The sequence below is a fragment of the Eschrichtius robustus genome, chromosome 21 (assembly GCF_028021215.1).
Source record: "Eschrichtius robustus isolate mEscRob2 chromosome 21, mEscRob2.pri, whole genome shotgun sequence".
Taxonomy (NCBI): Eukaryota; Metazoa; Chordata; class Mammalia; order Artiodactyla; family Eschrichtiidae; genus Eschrichtius; species Eschrichtius robustus.
The window spans coordinates 4,448,370-4,468,477 of NC_090844.1; positions in this window are offsets into that span (position 1 = coordinate 4,448,370).

Sequence of the window (20,108 nt, forward strand, 5' to 3'; positions counted from 1 at the left end):
ATGTAAGAAACAGAGGGAAGCCTGGTGGAGAGGGGGTGATAAGTAAAATGACATATTAAGATAGGCCTGCAAACCCAGACAAGTTCATATAGAAAAGAGTAAATAGTTGTTGCTCTTATTTTAAGAGGGCGGTGAGATTATGAAAGCGCTGTTCAAGGCCTTTTCATCTGGCAATGTAGTGTTGCAACGATTGCCTTCTTGTCAAATCTTACCCCTAGATGAACCCTGGAACGGAGGAGATAAATGTCCCCGTGGAAGTGAACATTTGAAGATTCAAAATATTAGAACAGACATCCAGTAAGAATTCAGGACACATGATGATAAAGCAGCAGGGTCACAGAAACAAGAGCTGTAGCCATTAAAATGGGTGACCAAGGAAGAGGATTAAAGAGAAAACTTCAAGACATACTTGTGGTTGAAGCCGGTAATTGAGAAATAAATGCAGTATTAAGAAGGAAAGAGAAGTCGTATAATGAACTGTTGAAGAAATCAAGAAGGAGACATTAAGAGGCTGACCTAGCGAAGTTGTTTCAAATGTCAGAATAAAGTCAAGAGCAATCAGGCTAAGTTGGTAATGATAAGGGAAGAAATTTGGGAGGTACATAGTGTCAGCAAAGTTCTGAGGAAAAATTACAAGCGAGTAAAGGATAGGAAACAGTCGGGTAGTAAATAGAGAGAGGAGAGACATTGTACGTCAGAAAGAAGTGCAATGTGAATTAAAGATCTATCCTTGGAAAGGCAGGGAGCAGCTATAGAGCACGGCAGTGGAGTAGATGAAGTTAGACTGGCCCATTTCAGGTCCAAGGTTGACTTCTCCACTTGCTGCTTACGTACTCCAGACAATTTTGTCTTCGCCCTTTTCCTTCATCTGAAATAATGAGATAATTAGGGTGTCTATTCCATGAGGTTGGTTTGAGAATTAAATACTTAACCTAGGAAAAACACTTAATACATGTCTTGGCAATGTGTCATAGTATTATGCTGACAGTTTGTTTGTACTGGGAAAGGAGTCAGAGGAGAATGTGCTAGAAAAGTAGTGACCACGTTCTAGGAACAATGACGTGGAGGTTACCCTGATGTCATTGTGGCATTGGATCTCCTCAGTCTTTTGGAACAGATTGAAATCAGCAGTTTTCATAGATTTCTAATTCTGTACTAAAATTTTCCCACCAATACATAAATCTTGGAGATTATTTAGTATAAAAGATCTTAAACTTTCCACAGAAGAACCTTATAAACAGAGTACATCTAGGACCCACCAATAGAGTCTAAGTTGGCATTCTGTCACTTAGTCCTTTGATTTCTTGTACCTCATCGAGAGCTTTAGAGAACACTTCCTAAATGATGGTATCATATTGACCTTCTTTTTTTAAAATAATATTTATTGGAGTATAGTTGATTTACAATGTTGTGTTAGTTTCTGTTGTACAGCAAAGTGAATCAGTTACACAGATGTAGAGAACAAACTTATGGTTACCGAGGGGGAAAGGCGGGGCAGGGGGGATAAATAGGGAGATTGGGATTGACATATACACACTACTGCATGTAAAATAAGAACCTCTTGTATAGCACAGGGAACTCTACTCAATACTCTGTAATGACCTATATGGGAATAGAAACTAAAAAAGAGTGGATATACACATATTGCCATTCTGGGTCTGCTCTACAACAAGGTAAAGTCATATTCAGTTTTTTGTAACAAAGATACAGTGGGAAAAGATAAAATAGTAAAGGCAATTGAGAAGATGACATGTTCTCCTTTAAATCAATAGCAGCTTAAGCATCACCAATGGATTTTAGCAATATCACACCATTTGGCACTGTCTTAATTATGTCACAGTACTTGTTCTTTATTTCTTATTTTATACTTAATGACATACTATTTCTACCTAAAATTTGAACGTTTCATTGTTACATATATGGCTTGCTTTTCTAAATGATTTGGTAACTCCAAGTTACCACGGAACCTAAAAAAGACGGATTCATCCCTATATGGACAAGTTTCCATTAACGTGGCACCAGCAAGGACTCCCTACTTACCAAGTTTTACATTGTGTGGTTGTGTAAGTTGAACAAAATGATAAAAAGCTGTCTAAAAATCAAAATATTCAACGTATATAGGCTTATTCTTTAAAGAATTCTTTGGAAAATGTTCAGTCGTAATGCAAAATAATTGAGCTTATAAATACATTGCCTGGTTTAGATGTGCAGGCAACAGGGCACGTCTTATGCACTCCTACTGGAAGACCCAGTCATTACTAATGTACACCAGATGGGAGTGTTGCACATTAAGTAACATAGCCTCCTGATTATTGTGCTTTAAAGTATGTGAGATTTATTATAAGCCTAATTCTAATTCAATGAATGCCATCAACTGATTGTATGATGGGTCATTTTCACTGTGGGGTGCAAGAGAATTACTAAGAAATTTGACAGGCAGAGCACAGTAGAAAACAATCTTGTAAATTTGATAACTGATACTTGCAAAGTTGCATTTATTCAAAAATAATGTGTTCTATACATACGGTGACGTGTGAAATCTTAGGCCATCCCCTGAGAAAATGAAGTGAAGCATCTTTAAAAAAAACAACAACAAAAAATTGATTTTGATGCTCTGCAGTAAAAAGAAAATCTATGTATTGATTTAAAACAGACCTGTCACTGAAGATGGCATTTTTAACCAAAAGCAAGCCAATGCTTTAGCAAGTATGTGAATCCATTATTCAATCGATCTCAGAAGTGAAGACAGGGCTCTTGTCTACCCTTCCATAGAGGCCTCACAGACACTGGCCAGCCGCTGTGGAAGTAAGTTCATGCCTCCTCCCCATAGGTCGGGATGGAGAAGGAGCCTGGAAATCCTTAGTACATTAACAGATACCCAATATTCTCTGAGCTACCCAACTGCCATTGTTAAGTCCTAGCTCTATAAGCAGCAATTAGAAGTACTTGGATACATGTTTGCCAGAAACTCTGAAGATCATTGGTTGCAATTAAGCAATTTGCTTACACAATTAGGTTGCTGGGGGGTTTGATCAGAGAATCTGGAAGAGAGAGGGCCTTTTCCCCACAGTTACCATGATTTCATTGTTTCAAACTCTAGATCAGTTGTCATATATGCATCGCATGCCAGAATTTTATATTTCTAACAACCACAGTAAGAAGTAAAAAGTGAAACTTATCAATATACTTTTCAAACCATATATATTTTATCCTGTGTATATATAAAATTTTTCTTAATAAGTCTTCAAAAGTCAGTGTGCATTTTACACCTATAGTACATTTCAATTCAAACTAGCCACAGTTCAAGAGCTCAGTAGGAACATATGGGTAATGGCTACCATTTTGGACAGCACAGATGTTGATCGTACCCAATATCAAAGCTCCATTATTTTCTTATTATTTATCAAAACCAGAGTAGTCAGTAGACTAAAAACTTGAAAAGAAATATCTACAGAATTATTATCTAAAAAGAGTTAAACTATGTGCAGATAATGAAAACAAAATTTCTATCGGAATCCAGATGTTTTGTCTAAGCCATAATGCCAAAATTACATTTAGATGATTGAGTGCAACATTTACTTTTCATCAACCATAGTAATAAAACGCTGCTCTATAATTTACCCTGTTAATTTAGTTAACATAGAAATCACAGTGGTTATTTTAGACTCCACCAAATTTTGGATTCTGAATTATATGGATTGCATGTCAACACTGATCTAATTTTATATGAGGATCCAATTTCCTTCTACTTTATGATCAGAATCTCAACCTAAATTTCTTTTAATTATCAAAAACCTTTATAGATATATTTGGTAATTTTGTGACATTTCTTCCCTTAATTTTCATTTTCCATAAATCCTAGTCAGAGATCTCAACAATTAATCGTTAAAAATTTTTAGGTTTTTTTTTTTCTTGTTATTCTTAGAACAAAAAATCTAATTTTCTTGAGTTATATTTAGGATTTATAGATTTGTAATATCAATTTTTAAATTATGTCTTTTTTATGTACCAGGTTATCTGTAATTTGAAACTAAAAACTCAAAAGGTAAAGACCAAAAATGAATGAATGGTTATTCTTCTTATTAATCTGTAATTAGAATAATTGTTTCTTTTCTATGTCTTCACTCTTTTGCAGCCTAACCTGGGCTTAGCATCTTCAAATGTTTTATGTACAAGGTACGTACTATTAAAAAAAGCTTAAATTCTTAAACCTGGCATCAAGATTTTAAAAGTACATTCTCAAACTATTTTGCTACTCTTGCATTTATAACAAAATCATTTCTCTCTGCTTACTTTCCTCCAAACGCAGTACCCATTTTTCAGCTTCCAGTTGTTGGTACGAGGCTTTCCCCATCACTGAATGTTATTCCTTCCTCATTTAACACAGTCAGTTTCTACCCATACTTCAAGTCCCACATCAAACATTTCTTTTTTGGGAAAATGTTTCCAAAGCCCTCCAGCCTAGAGCAATCTCTCCTACCTCTGATCTCGTCTAGTGCCTATTATTTAATAGTTGTTTTAGTTGGGATTTTTAAGAGACCAAAAAAAAAAGTCTAAAGAATAAAACAAGCAACTCTGCCTAACTTTAAGTGATTGCAACTGTTGTTGCAAGGATGTAAGATCACTCACAGGATTTAAGGCAACGTAAAGATACCTGGACCAGATGTGAACATGCGGCCATGTATAGCTGGGACCAATACACACTTAGATGGACATGTCAATCAAATGCAGCAATTGTAAGCATTTTAACCTCCTCATTGTAACAATTAAGCCTCAGTGTCCCAGGAGAGAAGTATATGATTGGCCAATATCACCTGCCAGTTATTTAAGTATAAATGGTGAAGAAAAGAGATCTGGGAGAAGTATGCCAACTGAGAAGTATGCCAAAGAGACTGGCAAGCTTCAGGTATACCATCTCACCAATGCAGAGAGAGATGCTCCTTCCCTGGGAAGCTGGGATGATGTTATTACGGCCAAAAAGATGATGGGTGGAAATAAATATCACAGTCTAGTAGTTTACTCATTCACATATTGAGCTCTATTTGTCCTGAATGGCTATTAACTTTTCCTATGCATAAGTTATTTTTCCCCTTAAAAATTTGTAAAAAAAAAAAAAAATTGTTTCTTTACATCTTGTGTAATATCTTATATAGTAGGATCCTACTTTGTTTTTTCCATTTAGTTCCTTTCTAGGAATGTTGGCAAATATTTTTACTATAATATAAATGGTTAAGATCACGTGTAAACAGGCACATGTTGACACATACTTTCTCCATATTCATTCTTTTACATGCCTCAATTTAGTTCACTTCAAACATATAGAGCTCATATTCTGTGTCAGGAACACACTAAACTCTGAGACAGAAAGAAAAGATGTCCCTGGCCTCAGATCTAGTGCTTCTATATTTTATAGTTTTGGAAAATAAGTGCTATAATAAATCATGGTCTAACAACCTGATTTTAAAATGCCACTGATTTTGTTTCCAGCAACTTAGAATGTCTGAAGATTTGAAAGATATTTTTACTAAACCAAAAGGGGGAAAAGAAATTCTCATGAAAGCCAACATATAAAGTGTATTTCTTTAGTCTTCATGGCACAAAGAAATCAGGCATTTTAAAACTAGTCTTAGTGGTATGCACATTCTTAACTATAAATAATCTCGTTTCTAATTATATTCCCAGAAATGAGAAGTGCAATGTTCAGCATGTAAATACATCACTTTTCTTCTTGATTTCTGGCATTTTAAAAGTCAGTTTTAAATTAGTCTGTACAATACTTTTTCTTTGAAATATTTAACTAATGATTAAGTACCCATTATGCATAAGCTATAATGCTAAGCATTTCTGGGACCAAAAACCTGAAAAATAGAGTGTGCCTTGAAGAGTTAACTTTTCAGTGGAGGTAAGTTCTGTCTGCAAACAACTATAATATCGGGTAGTATGTGAAAGTTTGCAGAGGACAGTTTAACTGCAGAAAATTCAGGGGACAGAGATATTTTTGTCTATGGTGCTTTGGTAAATTCTCTTAGCTGCAGGTGTAGATTAGCTGGATTTGGAGGATTCCTTCTATCTTTCTAGCTTCTTCTACTGGCCATCTCTCTTCTTCCTCCTCCTCTCTGAACAATCACTCTTTAAAATCATACTTGAGCTTTTCTTGACCCTTTGTTCTTGTTGCCACAAAACGTCCAATTACCCGTATCGTTCAAGGTTCAGTGAGTCATTTGAACTAAGTTTGAGTTTCTAAACATTTGCCAAGTCCTGTGCTACCATAACCGTTGCCTTCAGAAAGAAACACTGTGGGAATAATCCCACAAGTCTAGTAGAAGTATGGAAATCAGCTAGGGCCAGCTGAAACTGAAGTGGATTGGATGGTGGTAAGATCAAGGAAGACCTTCCTAGAAGATGCAGTTGGGTAGGATTTTAAATATTGAGTGTTCCAGGCAAACAGTAGTAATTATGAATTCTAAGTGTTGTAAAAATAGCTGGGGCGGAGCGTATGAATGGGTGTACTCCACCACCATTGGTAGGGTGAGACACAGACCAAAGTACTTAAGCTCTGGTCCACCAGGGGTGCATCCTGATAGGGAAGGAGGGATCACAAGGAGATGGGTCAGAGGAGAACCAAGAACACTAATCTGCCTACATCACTGGAAATGTTATAGCTCTACCCCTATTTAAAAAGTTATGTTGCACAAAATTTTAGTAAGGCTAGTTGCTTTGTTTTATTTTTGACCACACTGTATTACAACTATAGGCATTATGGGATATGCTACTGAAAGGCTTTTACAGTACAGCCATCTAGACATGATCGTGAATCCATGTCATCACTGAATCCATAGCATTTCCCATAGTATTACTCTATTGACAAAAAGAGGTTAAGCATTTCCTTGAGTAGCCCCCGCTCACCACAACTAGAGAAAGCCCTCACACAGAAACGAAGACCCAACACAGCCAAAAATTAATTAATTAATTATTTTTAAAAATGAGAATGCTATTAGGAGTGCTGAGAGTTTCAGGACTAGTTATTACTGGAATATGATGTGGTCACCGTGGCCTCTGTAAACTGCCCTCTTGCCTTGGCTACAGGAACCATTCTCTAGATGAGTGAAAACAATGTGAAATTCTATCTGGAGTCATGTTTATAATGATCGTCCTCAGACTGTCATATTAGGGCATCACAGGCAGATAAGCACTCATATATTCTTGACTAAATATTCTACCGTTTTGTATGCTGACACAATTATTAAAAGGTATCATATCTTTTTGTCAGAAACATAATTATATGTCTCAGTAATGAGGATTTCACAGCTAGGATCATAGTCTTCTCTGAAAATGTTCTATGGCCTAATTTTTCTAACAATTTAATAGGCCCCTAGATGTTATAACCAAGTTACCAAATATTCTGTCTTTAAAAAGCTGTGATTTATACAACTGTACGTAAGTGGTCCAAAATAGTTATAACTACCAATTGAACAAAGGAATATCTTGTCAGGAGCTTATCTTCACAACACAGGCATTTATGAAATTTGGCTTCTAAGTTAAATTGAAGTATCCATTCCCTCTAGTTAATAATAGAGTGAAGTGTGTCAAAACCACAGTCATTGGACTTAGTGTTGTATGTATCAGCAACTTTAAAAGTTCAGTTTCTTATATACCATATATTACATGCATTAATCACTTAAATATAAAATACATATCAAAGGAAATATCAAGGTTAAAATGTTGAATTTTTCTCATTGGATGCACAATCAAGTTTGGGGTTTTTTTTTCTTTCTTTTTTTTTTTTTTTTTTTACTATAATTTAACCTCCATCTTTATAAAACTTGATAACTTCTTTTGATGGATGTGTAAAGAGGTTCCTCATGTATGGAACTGGTGGAAGGAGTGAGAATCACATTCCTTTAATCAGAGAGTGCAGGCCACATAAGACGCAGTTTGTGGGATCGGACAGCATCGGAAATGTGACCAGTGGGACCAAAGGCTTCCTGAATCTGAAGATGACTTATCTGACTACTCTTTACTGTACTGCCAGCTTACAACTTTAGAATAGACCAGAAGCCTCAACATCTCAGGAATCTAGAAAACCAATAGTGGGGGATAGGCCAACAGGCAGTGGACCAAATATCCAAGATGACACAAGCAGTGCAATTTAACCGATACTTACTGAACAAACTTTACATGCAGCATGTAGTACTGCCTATAAAGCTGAGGATTTTCCAATTAAGATTTTTATTGTTTAAAGGAGGCCTCCACCTCTGCAGTAGAAGATAGGATTAATTTATAGTCTCTTGTTAAATACTGTGATGATTTATAGGTTAGCACTTTATAAAGGCAAATATGGAAATGTAGGTAGGTAGAGGTTTATTTTTATGTTCAGTTTTGTGACCAACTCAAGAATTCTTATTTCCAATTTTTAACAAAATAAGGGAATATAAATATGCCTTCCTCCATGCTGAAGTTGAAGAGGGTTAGTCATAAGCTCCAGTATTAACTTCAAATGTAACTTAAACCCAACCATATCCTATTGAATGTAAATGACAAACCTACAGTTACAAGGCAGAGATTGTCAGGTTAGATAAAAAGGCATGTCCCAATTTTACGCTGCTTAAAAGAAATGTACTTTAAATATTAATATCTAAGTAAGTTAAAAATAAAAGGATGGAAGTAATAGACCATCCTAATCAAATATGCTGTAACTACATTAATAGAAGGCAAAGTAGACTACAGAAGAATATAACCAAGAATGAACAAAGTCTTCTCAAAATGACCAAGAGGTAAATTCATCTAGAGGACAGAAAAATCCTGAACTTTACATGTGTAACAGATCTTCAAAATACATAAAGCAAATCCTGATGGAACTTCAAGGAGAGATAGACATTTCCACAACTAAACTTGAAGATTTCAATACAACTTTCTCAATAATTGATAAACAAGTAGACAGAAAATCCAAAAGTCTATGGAAGACTTCAGTAACACTATCCACCAATCAACCCAATTGACAATTCTAGAATAATCTTCTCAGGATCAGAATATACATGGTCTTCTCAAGGTCACAGGGAACACTTACTGAGATGGGTCATATCCAGGATGAAACAAAAGTCTCAAATTTGAAAGAATTCAATTCATACAAAATATGCTCTCTGACCACAATGGAATTACACATTATTAACAAAGATAATTGGAAAATTATCTGGAAAATTCTTATATAACTGGGAATGAAACAACACTTCTAAATAACACGTGGATCAAGGCAAAACTCAAAAACAAAATTAGAAAGTGTTTTGAACTGAATACAAATGAAAGCAGAGTATAAGAATAAGTGAAATTCCACTAAAGCCATACAGAGGCACAAATGTAGAGAATGAAACTGTGCTATAAAAAAACCCTTAAATTCATCATCTCATGCTGCATTTTAACAATAGAAAAAAAAATTAAATCTAAAATAAACAGATGAAAGGAAGTATTAGAGATCAGAGCACATACAAACAGGAAAAAAAGAGAAAAATCAATGTACACCAAAACTGGCTCTTAGAAGGGAAAACGAAAAGTGAATCTAGTCAAAGTAGTCTGGAAAATAAAAGAGATAAAGACTATCAGGACTAAAATAGAATATAACTATGGATCATATTCTACAAATACAAAGAGGATTTCAAGGAATTATGAACAATTTTGTGCCAATATATTCAAAAACTCCAATGAAATGACAAATTCCTTCAAAGTTGAAGGAAAGTTAAGTTGAAAATCTCTATATTACAGAAAATGAGTTTGCAATTTTCTTTTTTTTTTTTAATGTCTGATAGAACGAGTTATTTATTTAGTCCAGAGACCAAGCAAGGTTTACACATTACATTTTTTTAAACATCTTTATTGGGGTAAAATTGTTTCGAATGTTGTGTTAGTTTCTGCTGTATAACAAAGTGAATCAGCTATACGTACACATATATCCCCATATCCCCTCCCTCTGGGTCTCCATTCCACCCTCCCTATCCCACTCACTAGGTGGTCACAAAGCATGGAGCTGATCTCCCTGTGCTGTGCGGCTGCTTCCCATTAGCTATCTATTTTACATTTGGTAGTGTATATATGTCCATGCCACTCTCTCACTTTATCCCAGCTTACCCTTCCCCCTCCCCATGTCCTCAAGTCCATTCTGTACGTCTGAGTCTTTATTCCTGTCCTGCCCCTATGTGCTTCTGAACGACATTTTTTTTTTAGATTCCATATATATATGTTAGCATACGGTATTTGTCTTTCTCTTTCTGACTTACTTCACTCCGTATGACAGACTCTAAGTCCATCGACCTCACTACAAATAATTCGTTCCTTTTTATGGCTGAGTAATATTCCATTGTATATATGTGCCACATCTTTATCCATTCATCTGTCGATGGACTCTTAGATTGCTTCCACGTCCTGGCTATTGTAAATAGTGCTGCAGTGAACATTGTGGTACATGACTCTTTCTGAATTATGCTTTTCTCAGAGTATATGCACAGTAGTGGGATTGCTGGGTCATATGGTAGTTCTATTTTTAGTTTTTAAGGAACCTCCATACTGTTCTCTATAGTAGCTGTATCAATATACATTCCCACCAACAGTGCAAAAGGGTTCCCTTTCCTCCAAACGCTCTCCAGCATTTATTGTTTGTAGATTTTTTGATGACGGCCATTCTGACTGGCGTGAGGGGATGCCTCATTGTAGTTTTGATTTGCATTTCTCTAATGATCAGTGATGTTGAGCATCCATTCATGTATTTGTTGACAATCTGTATATCTTTTTTGGAGAAATGTCTATTTAGGTCTTCTGCCCATTTTTGGATTGGGTGGTTTGTTTTTTGATATTAAGTTGCATGAGCTGCATATATATTTTGGACGTTAATCCTGCGTCAGTTTTCTGGTTTGCAAACATTTTCTCCCATACTGAGGGTTGTCTTTTCATCTTCTTTATGGTTTCCTTTGCTGTGCAAAAACTTTGAAGTTTCATTAGGTCCCATTTATTTTTGGTTTATTTTCATTTCTCTAGGAGGTGGATCATAAAGGATCTTGCTGTGATTTATGTCATAGAGTGTTCTGCCTATGTTTTCCTCTAAGAGTTTTATAGTGTCTGGCCTTAAATTTAGGTCCTTAATCCATTTTGAATTTCTTTTTGTGTATGGTGTTAGGGAGTGTTCGAATTTCATTCTTTTACATGTAGCTGTACAGTTTCCCCATCACCACTTATTGAAGAGGCTTTCTTTCTCCTTTCTATATTCTTGCATCCTTTATCAAAAATAAGGTGACTATATGTGTGTGGGTTTACCTCTGGCTTTCTATCCTGTTCCATTGATCAATATTTCTGTTTTTGTGTCAGTACCATACTGCCTTGATTATTGTAGCTTTGTAGTATAGTCTGAAGTCCGGGAGCCTGATTCCTCCAGCTCCGTTTTTCTTTCACAAGATTGCTTTGGCTATTCGGGGTCTTTTGTGTTGCCATCCAAATTGTGAAAAATTTCTAGTTCTGTGAAAAATGCCATTGGTAGTTTCATACTGATTGCATTGAATCTGTAGATTGCTTTGGGTAGTATAATCATTTTCACAATGTTGATTCTTCCAGTCCAAGAAGATGGTATATCTCTCCATCTGTTGGTATCATTAATTTCTTTCATCAGTGTCTTATAGTTTTCTGCATACAGGTCTTTTTTCTCCTTAGGTAGGTTTATTCCTAGGTACTTTATTCTTTTTGTTGCAATGGTAAATGGTAGTGTTTCCTTAATTTCCCTTTCAGATTTTTCATCATTAGTGTATAGGAATGCAAGAGATTTCTGTGCATTAACTTTGTATCCTGGTACTTTACCAAATTCATTGATTAGCTCTACTTGTTTTCTGGTGGCATCTTTAAGATTCTCTATGTATAGTATCATGTCATCTGTAAACAGTGACAGTTTTACTTCTTTTCTGATTTGGATTCCTTTTATTTCTTTTTCTTCCCTGATTGCTGTGGCTAAAACTTCCAAAACTATATTGAATAATAGCAGTGAGAGTGGGCAACCTTGTCTTCTTTCTGATCTTAGAAAGAAATGGTTTCAGTTTTTCACCCTTGAGAATGATGTTGCCTGTGGGTTTGTCATATATGGCCTTTATTATGTTGAGGTAAGTTCCCTCTATGCTTACTTTCTGGAGGGTTTTTATCATAAATGGATGTTGAATTTTGTTGAAAGCTTTTTCTGCATCTATTGAGATGATCATATGGTTTTTATCATTCAATTTGTTAATATGGTGTATCACATTGTTTGATTTGTGTATATTGAAGAATCCTTGCATTCCTGGGATAAACCCCACTTGATCATGGTGTATGACCCTTTTAATGTGCTGTTGGTTTCTGTTTGCTAGGATTCTGTTGAGGATTTTTGCATCTATGTTCATCAGTGATACTGGCCTGTAGTTTTCTTTCTTTCTGACATCTTTGTCTGGTTTTGGTAACAGGGTGATGGTGGCCTTGTAAAATGAGTTTGGGAGTGTTCTTCCCTCTGCTATGTTTCGGAAGTGTTTGAGAAGGATAGGTGTTAACTCTTCTCTAAATGTTTGATAGAATTCACCTGTGAAGCCATCTGGTCCTGGGCTTTTGTATGTTGGAAGATTTTTAATCACAGTTTCAATTTCAGTGCTTGTGATTGGTCTGTTTATATTTTCTATTCCTGGTTCAGTCTTGGAAGTTTGTACTTTTCTAAGAATTTGTCCATTTCTTCCTCGTTGTCCATTTTCTTAGCATATAGTAATCTCTCATGATCCTTTGTATTTCTGCAGTGTCAGTTGTTACGTTTTTCATTTCTAATTCTGTTGATCTGAGTCTTCCACCTGCTTTTCTTGATAAGTCTGCCTAATGGTTTATCACTTTTGTTTATCTTCTCAAAGAACCAGCTTTTAGTTTTATTGAACTTTGCTATTGTTTCCTTCATTTCTTTTTCATTTATTTCTGATCTGATCTTTATGATTTTTTTCCTTCTGCTAACTTTGAGGTTTTTTTGCTCTTATTTCTCTAATTGCTTTAGGTATAAGGTTAGGTTGTTTATTTGAGATGTTTCTTGTTTCTTGAGGTAAGATTGTATTGCTATAAACTTCCTACTTAGAACTGCCTTTGCTGCATCCCATAGGTTTTGGGTCGCCGAATTTTCATTGTCATTTGTTTCTAGGTATTATTTGATTTCCTCTTTGATTTCTTCAGTGATCTCTTGGTTATGCAGTAGTGTATTGTTTAATCTCCATGTGATTGTACAGGTTTTTTTTCCTGTAATTGATACCTAGTCTCATAGCATTCTGGTCGGAAAAGATACTTGATACAATTTCAGTTTTCTTAAATTTACCAAGGCTTGATTTGTGACCCAAGATATGATCTATCCTGGATAATGTTCCATGAGTGCTTAAGAAAGAGTATTTTGTTGTTTTGGATGGAATGTCCTATAAATACCAATTAAGTCCTTCTTGTTTAATGTATCATTTAAAGCTTGTGTTTCCTTATTTTCATTTTGGATGATCTTTCCATTGGTGAAAGTGGGGTGTTAAAATCCCCTACTATTATTCTGTTACTGTTGATTTACCCTTTTATGGTTGTTCGCATTTGCCTTATGTATTGAGGTGCTCCTATGTTGGGTGCATAAATATTTACAATTGTTATATCTTCTTCTTGGATTGATTCATTGATCATTATGTAGTGTCCTTCTTTGTCTCTTGTAATAGTCTTTGTTTTAAAGTCTATTTTGTCTGATATGAGAAATGCTACTCCAGCATTCTTTTGATTTCCATTTGCATGGAGTATCTTTTTCCATCCCCTCACTTTCAGTCTGTATGTGTCCCTAGGTCTGAAGTGGGTCTCTTGTAGACAGCATATACACAGGTCTTCTTTTATGTATCCATTAAGCCAGTCTATGTCTTTTGTTTGGAGCAATTAATCCATTTACATTTAAGGTAATTATTGATATGTATGTTCCTATTACCATTTTCTTAATTCTTTTGGGTTTGTTATTATAGGTCTTTTCCTTCCCTTGTGTTTCCTCCCTAGAGAAGTTCCTTTAGCATTTGTTGTAAAGCTGGTTGGGTGGTGCTGAATTCCCTTAGCTTTCACTTGTCTGAAAAGGTTTTAATTTCTCTATCGAATTAGGTCTGTGCTGGGTAGAGTACTCTTGGTTGTAGGTTTTCCCTTTTCATCACTTTAAATATGTCCTGCCATTCCCTTCTGGCTTGCAGAGTTTCTGCTGAAAGATCAGCTGTTAACCTTACGGGGTTTCCCTTGTATATTACTTGTTGCTTTTCCCTTGCTGCTTCTAATATTTTTTCTTTGAATCTGATTTTTGATAGTTTGATTAATATGTCTTGGCATGTTTCTCCTTGGACGTATCCTGTATGGGACTCTGTGCTTCCTGGATTTGATTGACTATTTCCTTTCCCATTATAAGGAAGTTTTCAACTATAATCTCTTCAAATATTTTCTCAGACAAATTCTTTTCCTCTTCTTCTTCTGGGACCCCTATAATTCTAGTGTTGGTGCATTTAATGTTGTCCCAGAGGTCTCTGAGACTGTCCTCAATTCTTTTCATTCTTTTTTCTTTATTCTGCTCTGCGGCAGTTATTTCCACTATTTTATCTCCAGGTCACTTATCCATTCTTCTGCCTCACTTATTCTGCTATTGATTCCTTCTAGAAAAATATTAATTTCATTTATTGTGTTGTTCATCATTGTTTGTTTGCTCTTTAGTTCTTCTAGGTCCTTGTTAATCATTTCTTATATTTTCTCCATTCCATTTCCAAGATTTTGCATCATCTTTACTATCATTACTCTGAATTCTTTTTCAGGTAGACTGCCTATTTCCTCTTCATTTGTTTGCACTGGTGGGTTTTTACCTTGTTCCTTCATCTGCTGCGTATTTCTCTGTCTTCTCATTTTGCTTAACTTACTGTGTTTGGGGTCTCCTTTCTTCAGGCTGCAGGTTCGTGGTTCCCATTGTTTTTGGTATCTGCCCCCAGTGGGTAAGGTTGGTTCAGTGGATTGTGTAGGTTTCCTGGTGGAGGGGACTGGTGCCTGTGTTCTGGTGGATGAGGCTGAATCTTGTCTTTTTGGTGGGCAGTAGCACATCTGGTGGTGTGTTTTGGGGTGTCTGTGAATCTATGATGATTTTAGGCAGCCTCTCTGCTAATGGATGGGGTTGTGTTCCTGTCTTGCTAGTTGTTTGGCATGGGGTGTCCAGCACTGGAGCTTGCTGGTCACTGAGTTGAGCTGGGTCTTAGCATTGAGATGGAGATCCCTGGGAGAGCTCTCACTGAATGATATTATGTGGGTCAGGAGGTCTCTGTGGTCCAATGTCCTGAACTCGGCTGTCCGACCTCAGAGGCTCAGGCCTAACACCTGGCCGGAGCACCAAGAACCTCTCAGCTACACAGCTTACATGTAAATGGGTTAACTTCTCCAATCCAAAGGCACTGGGTGGCCGGCCTTCTGTTCTCTGCTCAGTCCTAAAGCCAGGTGTTGTCCTCCAGGCCTGGTCGATATGGAGAGCCTACTTTGGATCCAGGTGCAGCTGCATTTCCTAGTGTCTAGAAGAAGCAACCGACGCCCCCATCCTCCCCTGTCCCAGCCGCAACTCATCATGATCCGGGAGCACCCAAGGCTCAGAGTTTGAAATTTAAGAAAACTTTCCCACAAGGAAAGTTAGTGACACATATGTCATCACTGGTGAATTCTACCAAACCTAAGTAGAAAAATATGGAATGCTTCCCAGTACATGAGGCCAAAACTAGACATAGAAAACTACAGAACAGTACTTTTCATGAACATAGATTAAAATACTAAAAAATGGTGAAGAACATAAATATACTTTAAAACATACACCATGACTAGGACTACAAGTTTGGTTTTACATTTGAAGCTGAATACTGTTCACCATATTATTAACAAATTAAACAAAAGGCATGATAATCTTAATAAACTCAGGAAAAGTATTTTGACAAAATCCAACATTCATTTCCTGATACTCTCAGCAAAGTAGGAATAAAAGGGAACTTGTTCAACATAAAGTTCAGCCACACTGGCTCAATGTTGTTAAGATGTCAATTCTCCCAAAATTGATCTTTAGATGCAATGCAATCTCAAGAAAAATACCAAGAGGATTTTTGTAGAAATTGACAAGGTGATCCTATAATTCCTATGAAAATCCAAAGAAATCAGAATAGCCAAAAAAATTCTAAAAGAATAAAATTGGAGAACACTATCTGACAAGATTTTAAATGTGAGTCATAAAAAGACAGTGTGTTGCTGGCATCAACATAGACAAGTCAATCCATGAAACAGAATAGGGAGTCCAGAAGTGGACATACACACATGCACAAATGATTTTTGACAAAGTTTGAAAGACATCTCAGTGAAGAAAGGGTTTTTTCCAAATATAGGAAAGTTGTACAGCCATGCGCAGAAAAAAGTGAACTTCGTTCCATATCTTGTACAAAATACAAAAATTAAATCAAATTGGATCATATAATTAAATGTTAAACCTAGAACTAAAAATTCCAGAAGTCAACATATGTGAAAGGTCTTTGAAATTGGGCTTGCAAAGATTTCTCAAATATGACACTTAAATAATCTGTGAACTAAATTGGTAACATTGGCTGTATCAAAATTTAAAATTTCTCATCTTCAGGATATATAGTTAAAATATAAAGCCAAACCACAGCCTAACAGAAAATTTTGCAAGTTATGTATCTGAGAAGGAATTATATCCAGAATATATAAAGAATGTTCAAACCTCAGGAATTTTTAAAACATAATATAAAAGGCAGACAAAATACATGAACAGACATTACATCAAAAAACATACGGATGGGAGACCTTCAAGATGGCAGAGGAGTAAGACGTGGAGATCATCTTCCTCCCTACAAATACATCTACATGTGGAACAGCTCCTACAGAACACCTACTGAATGCTGGCAGAAGACCGCAGACTTCCGAAAAGGCAAGAAAATCCCCACGTACTTCAGTAGGGCAAAAGAAAAAAGAAAAATCAGAGACAAAAGAATAGGGATGGGACCTGCACCTCTGGGAGGGAGCTGTGAAGGAGGAAAAGTTTCCATACACTAGGAAGCCCCTTCACTGGTGGAGACACGGGGATGAGTCGGAGGAGGAAGCTTCAGAGCCACAGAGGAGAGCGCAGCAACGGGTGCAGAGGGCAAAACGGAGAGATTCCCACACAGAGGATCAGTGCCGACCAGCACTCACCAACCCAAGGGACTTGTCTGCTCACCCGCTGGGGCAGGTGGGGGCTGGGAGCTGAGGCTTAGTCTTCAGAGGTCAGACCCCAGGGAGAGGACTGGGGTTGGCTGTGTTAAGACAGCCTGAAGGGGTCTAGTGCACCACAGCTAGCCAGGAGGGAGTCCGGGAGAAAGTCTGGAACTGCCAAAGAGGCAAGAGACCATTGTTTTGGGGTGCACAAGGAGAGGGGATTCAGAGCACTGCCTAAACGAGCTCCAGAGATGGGCATGAGCTGCAGCTTTCAGCACGGACACCAGACACAGGCATGAAATGCTGAGGCTGCTGCCACTGTCACTAAGAATCCTGTATGCAAGCACAGGTCACTATCCACAACCCCCAGAAGCTTCTGCAGCATGCCAATGCCAGGGTCTCGAGATTCAGGGACAAATTCCCCAGGAGAAGACATGGCATGCCTCAGGCTGTTGCAACATCATGCCAGCCTCTGCTGCCTCAGACCTGCCCCGCGTTCCAATTTCACTACCATACCCACATCCCCTCCTCATCCTAAGTGAGCAAGAGAGCCCTAATCAGCTGCTGCTTTAACCCCCTCCTGTCTGAGAATGGAACAGACGCCTGAGTGCAACCTACACTCAGATGCAGGGCCAAAACCAAAGCTGAACCCCAGGAGTTGTGCAAACAAAGAAGAGGAAGGGAAATTTCTCCACGCAGCTTCAGGAGAAGCAGATTAAATCCCCACAATCAAGTTGATAAACCCCGCATCTGAAGAATACCTGAATAGACAATGAATGTTGGCAAAATTGAGGCAGTGGACTTTGGGAGCAACTCTAGACTTGGGGTTTGCTTCTGCACCTAATTTATTTCTGGTTTTATGTTTATCTTAGTATAGTATTTAGTGCTTATTATCATTGGTAGATTTGTTCATTGGTTTGGTCGCTCTTTTTTTTTTTATATACATATATTTTTTTCCCTTTTTCTCTTTTTGTGAGTATGTATGTGTATGCTTCTTTGTGTGATTTTTGTCTGTATAAGATTGCTTTTACCATCTGTCCTAGGGTTCTGTCCGTTTTTTTGTTTTTGGTTTTTTCACTCTTTTCTTCTGAGCCATGTGGCTGGCAGGGTCTTCGTGCTCTGGCCGGGTGTTGGGCCTAAGCCTTCGAGGTGGGAGGGCCGAGTTCAGGACACTGGACCACCAGAGACCCTCCAGCCCCATGTAATATCAATCAGCAAGTGCTCTCCCAGAGATCTTTGTCTCAACACTAAGACCCAGCTCCATCAAACGGCCAGCCAGCTCCAGTGCGGGATTCCCCATGCAAAACAGCTAGCAAGACAGGAACACAAGCCCATCCATTAGCAGACAGGCTGCCTAAAATCATCAAGTTCACAGACAACCCAAAACATACCACCAGATGCAGCCCTGCCCACCAAAAGGACAAGATACAGCCCCACCCACCAAAACACTGGCACCAGTCCCCTCCACCAGGAAGCCTACACAACCCACTGAACCAACCTCACCCACTGGGGGCAGATACCAAAAATAACGGGAACTACAAACTTGCAGCCTGCAAAAAGGAGACCCCAAACACAGTAAGTTAAGCAAAATGAGAAGACACAGAAATACGCAGCGGATGAAGGAGCAAGGTAAAAACCCACCAGTGCAAACAAATGAAGAGGAACTAGGCAGTCTACCTGAAAAAGAATTCAGAGTAATGATAGTAAAGATGATCCAATATCTTGGAAACAGAATGGAGAAAATACAAGAAATATCTAACTAGGAACCTAGAAGAACTAAAGAGCAAACAAACAATGATGAACAACACAATGAATAAAATTTAAAATACTCTAGAAAGAATCAATAGCAGAATAAGTGAGGCAGAAGAAAGGATAATTAACCTGAAAGACAAAATAGTGGAAATAACTGCTGTGGAGCAGAATAACGGAAAAAGAATGAAAAGAATTGAGGACAGTCTCAGAGACCTCTGGGACAACATTAAATGCACCAACACTAGAATTATAGCGGTCCCAGAAGAAGAGAAAAAGAACTGGTCTGAGAAAATATTTGAAGAGATTATAGTTGAAAATTTCCCTAACATGTGAAAAGAAATAGTCAATCAAGTTGAGGAACTGTACAGAGTCTCATACAGGATGAATCCAAAGAGAAACATGCCAACACACATAAACAAACTACCAAAAATTAAATTCAAAGAAAAAATATTAAAACCAGCAAGGGAAGAGCAACAAGTAACATACAAGGGAAACCCCATAAGGTTAACAGCTGATCTTTCAGCAGAAACTCTGCAAGCCAGAAGGGAATGGCAGGACATATTTAAAGTGATGAAAGGGGAAAACCTACAACCAAGAGTACTCTACCCAGCACACATCTAATTCAGATTCGATGGAGAAATTAAAACCTTTACAGACAAGCAAAAGCTAAGAGAATTCAGCACCACCAAACCAGCTTTACAACAAAATGATAAAGGAAATTGTCTAGGCAGGAAACACAAGAGAAGGAAAAGACCTACAATAACAAACCCAAAAGAATTAAGAAAACGGTAATAGGAACATACATATCGATAACTACCTAAATGTAAATGGAATAAATGCTCAAACCAAAAGACAGAGACTGACTAAATGGATACAAAAACAAGACCCATATAAACGCTGTATACAAGAGACTCACTTCAGACCTACAGACACATCAGACTGAAAGTGAGGGGATGGAAAAAGATACTCCATACAAATGGAAATCAAAAGAAAGCTGGAGTAGCAATTCTTATATCAGACAAAATAGACTTTAAAATAAAGACTATTACAAGAGACAAAGAAGGACACTACATAATGATCAACGGATCAATCTAAGAAGAAGATATAATAATTGT